Source organism: Amblyomma mixtum, chromosome 8 (assembly GCF_055824585.1).
Source record: "Amblyomma mixtum isolate Tamu chromosome 8, ASM5582458v1, whole genome shotgun sequence".
In the NCBI taxonomy this organism is placed as follows: Eukaryota; Metazoa; Arthropoda; class Arachnida; order Ixodida; family Ixodidae; genus Amblyomma; species Amblyomma mixtum.
Genome location: NC_143019.1, coordinates 92200677 through 92207999, shown reverse-complemented (window position 1 = coordinate 92207999; position 7323 = coordinate 92200677). Strand labels below are relative to the sequence as shown.

Genomic DNA, 7323 nt, shown 5'->3' with positions numbered 1-7323 from the left:
AAACCATTTTGAACGGTTGCTTAACGGCTCTCACAGCTGCTGGGGCGAGCAGATCGCGCACGTCGCGCGGTGTCACCATTCGTAGGCCATGCCACATTGTCTGAACAGGGTGATATCGAAGGCACCCACAGTAGGATGCAACCAGCCTGAAAACAACGCGCCCATATGTTCTTGCTCTGTGAGTTTGAAACTATACACAATTAGCAATACTGAATCTGGAAATTTCATCTATAATAAAAATCAATCTCTTTCAATCACTCTGGTCAGGCGGGCTGGGGCACAACCGGGCGGTGATGACCAAGCACACAAGGCCGGCGACCATGGCAGACGCAGCACGTCGAAGCTCCAAGACCAGCGTGGCGAATATTACCCCGCACCTCACCCCACATGTTACGTGACGGCAAGCCCGATGAAAACAGGACTACATGACCGATGGCGATGATATGATTTTAATTGCGGTGTGCCTAGAGTGAGCGCTCCGTGCCGCACCACTGCCCACATTGTCGCCTTCTAGTTCGTGACAATATGATACGCTCAATGATTATCCGAGCGCAGCAATGTTCGGTAAATGCAGCCACCTTGCTTTGCGTTGCGCTCGATATAGATGTAGCCCACTATGTTATCAGCGCAAAAAAGAGTCTGGAAGCTGTGGAACATTTTGTTCTTTTCGTGACAAGTCACGATGTCACCTGCAAGGCCTTAGGTTTTTTTTTGGACGAGATAGCCTACCCAGGAAGATAATCGCTCTTGACTGGCTCCTGAGCGGTTTATATCTTTTAGAATGGATTTTAGAATGATGATGTTTTGTAGATGACATTGGCGTATTGAATATACGGTTTAAAGTCCCAGAGCAGACCTTGTCTCTCTAGAATGAATTAAGCGCGTCCATATTTCCTTTGCAATAAGACTTTCCCTGCAATAACATACTCAAAGTATGTCAATCCAGCACCAAGGACGGTTTGATCTCCTGTAACCACCCAATGCCCAATTCAAATGCAAGGCATTTGGCCTAAATACTTTTCAGTAGGGCTGTATGTTTTAAAAAACATACAGCACCACTATGCTTACAGCACCATCACCATACAGCGCCACTATGCACCACTATACCGGAAGCAGCCATACTGTATCGGGGATCTACAACTTGTCGTCGCACAACTTAGATTCCGCTGAACATGCCCCCCTGAGCCGTAGTCTCAGTTTCAACACAGGCGCCGCACCAAGGGTAGGTCAAATGACTTGTGCCGTTGAGCAGGCAGTTCGCCTAGTAGATCCGAAGTTTCGAGCAGAAGCACGCTCGCGTGCTATTGGGGCGCTTGCAAAACGTTCAAATATTCCCGGCACTTTACCTACTTCTGAGAAGCATGCCCTCAAGAGGCAGAAGAACATTCAAAAGATAGCAATCCTTCCGGCGGACAAAGGAAACGCAACCGTGATATTAGACCATTCTCAGTATATTTCAAAGATGTCCGACCTGCTGCTGGATGCTCAAATATACGCCAAACTGAACCGGGATCACACGAAAAAAGTAGAAGCAGAGCTTCAAAAACTGCTAACCGATGTGTACAAGTTTGTCCCTCCTTCAAAGAAGTACATTTACTACAAATTGCTATGCCACAACGGCTCAGAACCAGCTATCTACGGCCTACCCAAGATTGATAAACCGGATAAGCCTCTAAGGCCTATTGTTGATTTCGCGCGTTCGCCTTTGCATAACCTGTCCAAGTATCTGTATCAAGTCTTTGGGCCCCTCGTTGGACGAACACCGACATAAGTGAAAGATTCGGCTGATTTTGTTACTAAGCTGAAGGTTGTGGTGGTTGACGACGATGACATCATGGTCTCTTTTGATGTGAAATCCATGTTCACATGCGTTCCTGTTCAGTTCGCTGTCGAATGCTGCGAGAGGGTACTGGAAGAAGACACATCACTGCCATCCTGAACGCCTTTTGAAACAGCTGATCTGTGCCGCCTTCTGAAATTCTGTTTGCAGAACAAATATTTCACTTTCAACAACAAGTTCTAAAGGCAAATCTTTAGCACGGCTATGGGTGCGTTGGTATCCGTAACCTGTGCCAACCTCTCTATGGAGTCTATAGAAAATTCGGCCCTGCAATCGTTCCATACTCGTCCGAAGCTCTTCTTGCGGTTTGTGGACGATTGTTTCTTTGTAATTCCCCACAAGGACGCCAACCGTTTCTCGACAATCTAGATTCTATTCAACCGAAAATTCAACTCACAATGAAAGAAGAAGATTTCCGAAAGCATTGCTTTTCTTGACGTCCTTGTTCTCCACACTCCCGATGGTCTTGCCACTACTGTTTTCCGGAAAACCACACACACTGGGAAGTACTTGGATTTTCAATCCGCCCACCCCATTGGCCACAAACGTTCCGTTGCGTCCGCTCTTTACAACCCTGCAGATCGTCTTTGCTCCGGTCCCGGTCTGCACTGTTCCGAGCAGAAAAAAGACCGCGTCCACCTCGAGAAGAATGGCTATCCTCGAAAACTGCTGCAAAACAAACAACGTCGCTCTCTGCATCCTGCTGAGCACCGACTCACCGGACAACAGAAGCGCTCGAGCGTTCCTTACACCCGGGGGACAAGTGAGGCACGGATATTTTCAAAATACGACGTGCGCATTGCGCACGTGCCGTCCAGCAAGCTAAAACAACAGCTCTGTCACGTAAAAGACCGTCTGGAGCACCCTAGTTTACCCGGAGTAGTGTACAATATCCCCTGCGAAAACTGCCATGCATCATACATTGGCGAATCAGGCGATTTCAAAAGAAAATTAAGAGAAGACAAGAAACGACGTCAACAAATGTCGCACCTCATCCAACCCGCTGGCAAAGCACGCTCACGAAATGAACCACACCATTGACTAAGAGAACGCCACAGTCTTAGATGCCATGAAACCCTTATCGTCACGACTGCTTTTAGAACCTTTTTATATACAGATCACGGATCATGTCATTAACAGGACGATGGGTAATCTCCCGGATAACTACGCCCGCTAACTGCACTGTCAAGTGCGCATATAAGAAGCGGCCCATTCCGTCCATCTCTCATTGTGAACAAGGGACCCGTAGGGGTCCCGAAACGTCATGTTTTAAAAAAGCCATCTTTGGCGAATGTATGTTTTATTTTACCAGGGCTGTATGTTACTGAATGGATTTCTTCTTTCATAATTTTTCTTCAATGAACGTTTCGTTGTTCGAAAAGAGGATGATGCAGAACAGTCAGTAGGCGCTTTTCGAAGAAAAACCATCCCTCTGTTGTTTTTCATGTCGGTCATCGAATGTGCACAATATAAGCACAGTAAGGGCACCAACGCGGTTAAGTTCAGCTGGTCATTTCTCGGCTTCCGCGTATGAAGAAAACCTTGAGAATTATAGCGGAGGATACAAATGCCCTCTAACTTCTTAGTCATGCATCATTTCGCCCTCCTAACGGTCACATATTGTGCAAAAAATGACATGCACGATTATGTCTGCATTTTCATTATTTTTCTTTTCTAGGAACTGAGTACAATGGGTCCAATTGAGCTTGAAGGTTTGCTTGCGTACTACAAGGACAAGAAAGTAGAAATTCCAGAAACGAAACCTCAAGGGAATGGAGAAGCACTTATATGGAAGCTGCTCTTCTACGGTATATCTAAAACTGCGATGAAGTCTCTTATTGAACAGGTAATGCAATGGGCTTTCTCTGTTTTGATATTTAGCTTCTCAGAGATTCTTTCGCGCGCTCTTCTTGGCAGTGTGTCTCCTTAACATTCGATGTATCTCAGACTTCTTCTCTGTCCAACGTTTGTTTTCTGCAGGAAATCCGAGTGAAAAGTTATGAATAAGAGAATCTGGTTTTATTCTATTGTTTATGCTGGTTGAAGCTTAAACCATCGAATGAGTCCAAGATTATTCCTAAAGCACAAAGTGAACGGGCGAGGACGCAGTTCTTCATGAAGCCAGAAATGTAAAAGACGCTGAGCACGCTGCCCGCCATAAAATTCAGGAAATTTCTAAGCAGCGCTGGGTGACAAAAGACGACCGTTTGCACAACTCCCATCACAAAAAAAAAGAAACGGTGTCTTCAGCACCCAAAGGAACACGGATGACGCCTTGTTTGAGTTATACCGATTCCGCTGCGGTGGAATTGATGCTTGCATCTGCAGTCGACGGCATACGAATTTGTTTAAGTAGGCGCAGTCGTCGGCTTTTGCTCTATACTGTCAGCACATTTTAAAAACAATGACAAGGTGCTATGTTCAACCGATCAGAAGTACAGTCAGGCCGGAATGAAACGCGAACACGCATATGTCATACATTTCTGTTTTGCAGCGAGATATTCCTTTACAACCTATTTTCGATTATGCATTTCAGTAGGCCCTTTACCCAGGAACACGAATAAGGCTAGTTGTACACTTCAGCTGAAAGTAGGCAGGTAAAATATTTTGTTTTCTTGACATGCTCTGTTCACGTTTCATTCCGCCTGACTGTACACCTTTAACAGCACTGTAACACAGTAGCAGCTACCAAAAACCACTCTGAAATGTTTGCTAAAGTTGATTTCTTCATCACGAAATTAAATAAAAGTGAAATGAACATTCATATATCAGAGTTAGCCATTACACGACGATATCTTGAACAGTGGCTCCAGTGGATCCGTGCCTCCTTTTTCGGTACGCTGCAGGTGTAGATCAACTTTCAGGTCGCGACTGTCGCTGCAAGACCATGCAATTGGGGTAGTCCTGAGACAACCGTGCCTGCCATGTGCCTAGTTAAAATAATTTGCTATAAGTGCTTGCCATCACACGACGCCAGCGTGCACAAGCACTGGCGGACGACGCGCCATCATCTGGCACCAATGAGCAGCCATAGCGGAAGCATCTTTGCATGCAGCATATGTGGTGTTAATCGCGGGGATATGGTAGAATCGCTGTGGGTGCATACTCATACGAGGGGGTACCCAAAAGAAACCGGACTAATTTTTTGGTGGGCAGCGCTTTCGTAGTACCGTGTTTTGCCGCTAGGAGCGCAGAGAGTGAACATTCCAGAGTCAGCCAGCCGAGTGGCACCGCTGAAGGTCAGACGTAGTAGTGTCGTCTGCGTTTACAGTGATAACTGTTTTCTGTGAGTGTCGTTTTTTTCAATGGCTGGTTTTTGTGAACAGCGTGCGGCGGTGAAATTCTGCTTTCTGCTCGGAAAAAATGGAACAGAAACTTTTGAAATGTTAAAAACAGCGTACAAGGATGATTCTATGGGGAAAAGTCAAGTGTTTGAGTGGTTTTCCCGTTTCAAAAATGGTGAAATGTCAATTGATGATCAACCTCGTTCTGGTCGTCCTTCCACGGCCCGAACACAAGAAAATGTTAAAAAAATTCGTGCAATCATCAACGAAGATCGGCGACGGACGATTGAAGAAATTGTGGAGCTGTCGGGAGTGACTTGGAGTTCAGTGCAGCGAATTTTGACAGAAGATTTGGGAATGAAAAAGGTGGCTGCCAAATTCGTGCCACGACTGCTGACTCCTGAACAAAAACAAGGTCGTGTGGAAGCATGTGCTTTGAAAGAAGAGTCCCGAAATGATCCAAACTTTTTTTCAAAAATTATCACAGGTGACGAAACTTGGTGCTTTGCTTACGATCCTGAATCAAAGCAACAATCAAGCCAGTGGAAAACTCCCAGTTCTTCTCGCCCCAAGAAAGCTCGTCAGGTGAAATCAAACCTCAAAACAATGCTGGTTTGTTCTTTCGACGTGAGAGGAGTCGTGCATTCAGAGTTTGTTCCGCAGGGTCAGACAGTTAACCAGGCGTTCTACTTGGAAGTTTTGAAAAGATTGCGCAACAGTGTGCGGCGGAAGCGGCCTGATTTGTGGCAGTCGGGTGACTGGTTTCTCCACCATGACAATGCCCCTGCTCATTCAGCCTTGTCTGTACTACAGTATTTGACCAAAAATGGTATGACCCCTGTTCCTCACCCCCCATACTCACTGGACCATGCCCCCTGTGATTTTGTTTTGTTCCCCAGAATGAAAAAACACATGAAAGGAAAGCGTTTTGCTGATGTTGCAGAGGTAAAGAAAAAAACGACGGAGGCGCTGTCAAGCATCCCAAAAGATGAATTTAAAAAATGTTTTGAAAAGTGGAATGAAAGATTAGACAAGTGTATTAGTGCAAGTGGAGAGTACTTTGAGGGAGATTGAAGCCCTGTACTTAAAATGCGAATAAATCGGTTTTAAAAAATAAGTCCGGTTTCTTTTGGGTACCCCCTCGTAGATTTGTTAGCGAGGTGCAGGATTGGTCAGCCGAGGAATTCGTCCAGTAGTCTTCTGGTTTGTGGCGTAGATGTGCCGAGTGCTCACAAAATTGTGGAGAATTCAGCAGGGCGCAGGAAGTATTAATTGCACGAAGGAAGCAGCAACACACGCTGGCGGACGACGCTACACCATCTGCCACGAATCAGCAGCCACAGCGGAAGCGCCTTCTGGAAATTGGCCGAATAATGTTCTGCTTCGTGGCCTAGATGTCTCGAATCCTCCAAAAATTGCGGAAGTATCCAGTTCTTGAATAATGCCTATTGCGAATTCAAATAGCGCGAGAGAAAAGACGAGGGAAAGCGTATGAACGAGACAAGAACTACGTTTGTTAAGTTTTAATGCAGATTATTTGTGCAACAGAGTGGCATGTGTATTGGATTTTGTGTGGCGCTCATTTTGTGCAAAATTTTCCCCTATTCCACTCACAGAATTTTAGATGATATTACAGGTGAGGCGAAATAAATTAAAGTTTTCAAGTACATTGATGCCTATCAAATGAAACCTGAGAACTATAACAGGATTGTGCTGGAAGTTTTAACTATTTTTAGACAGTTTCAAAGCAGCCAAACTGCACACGTGAGGTTCATACAAACCAAGCTACACTCCTTAGACTTTCAAATTTCTGTTCTAAAATAGCATGCATGCTGGAGCATCAAGCCTCGTGGTCACATAGAAATAGCTCCATATGGTTTAGGCCATTAAAGAGCAAAACAGGGCTGTCGCAGCCATGTGCAAAGAAGAAGCTATCAGCAAGTAATGTTGCCATGCTGTTAAGCAAAGTAGCGACTACAAGACTTCTTGCCTGCTTTCAGCCGGTTTCTCGTGATTACTCCTACCTGCGGAAGCAGGAACATGGTGCGAAAAAATTAAGAATAAAAGTTCTGCAAATGAAGCAGCGAAGAAGGGAGTGAAAGAAAAAGAAATCAACAAATCGCGCATGTACTACCGTAGTCGCATCTTAATGCGCACCATATGACAAATTTGGATAATAAGTACAAAGTGCCTGTTGTC

At 45.3% G+C, this 7323-nt stretch overlaps 1 pseudogene; it reads left to right on the top strand.

Annotated features, from left to right (window-relative positions):
• The first annotated feature begins 2489 nt into the window (after nt 1–2489).
• LOC149333504 (phospholipase A1-like) overlaps nt 2490–7323 on the top strand; it is a 28708-nt pseudogene continuing 23874 nt past the window's right edge.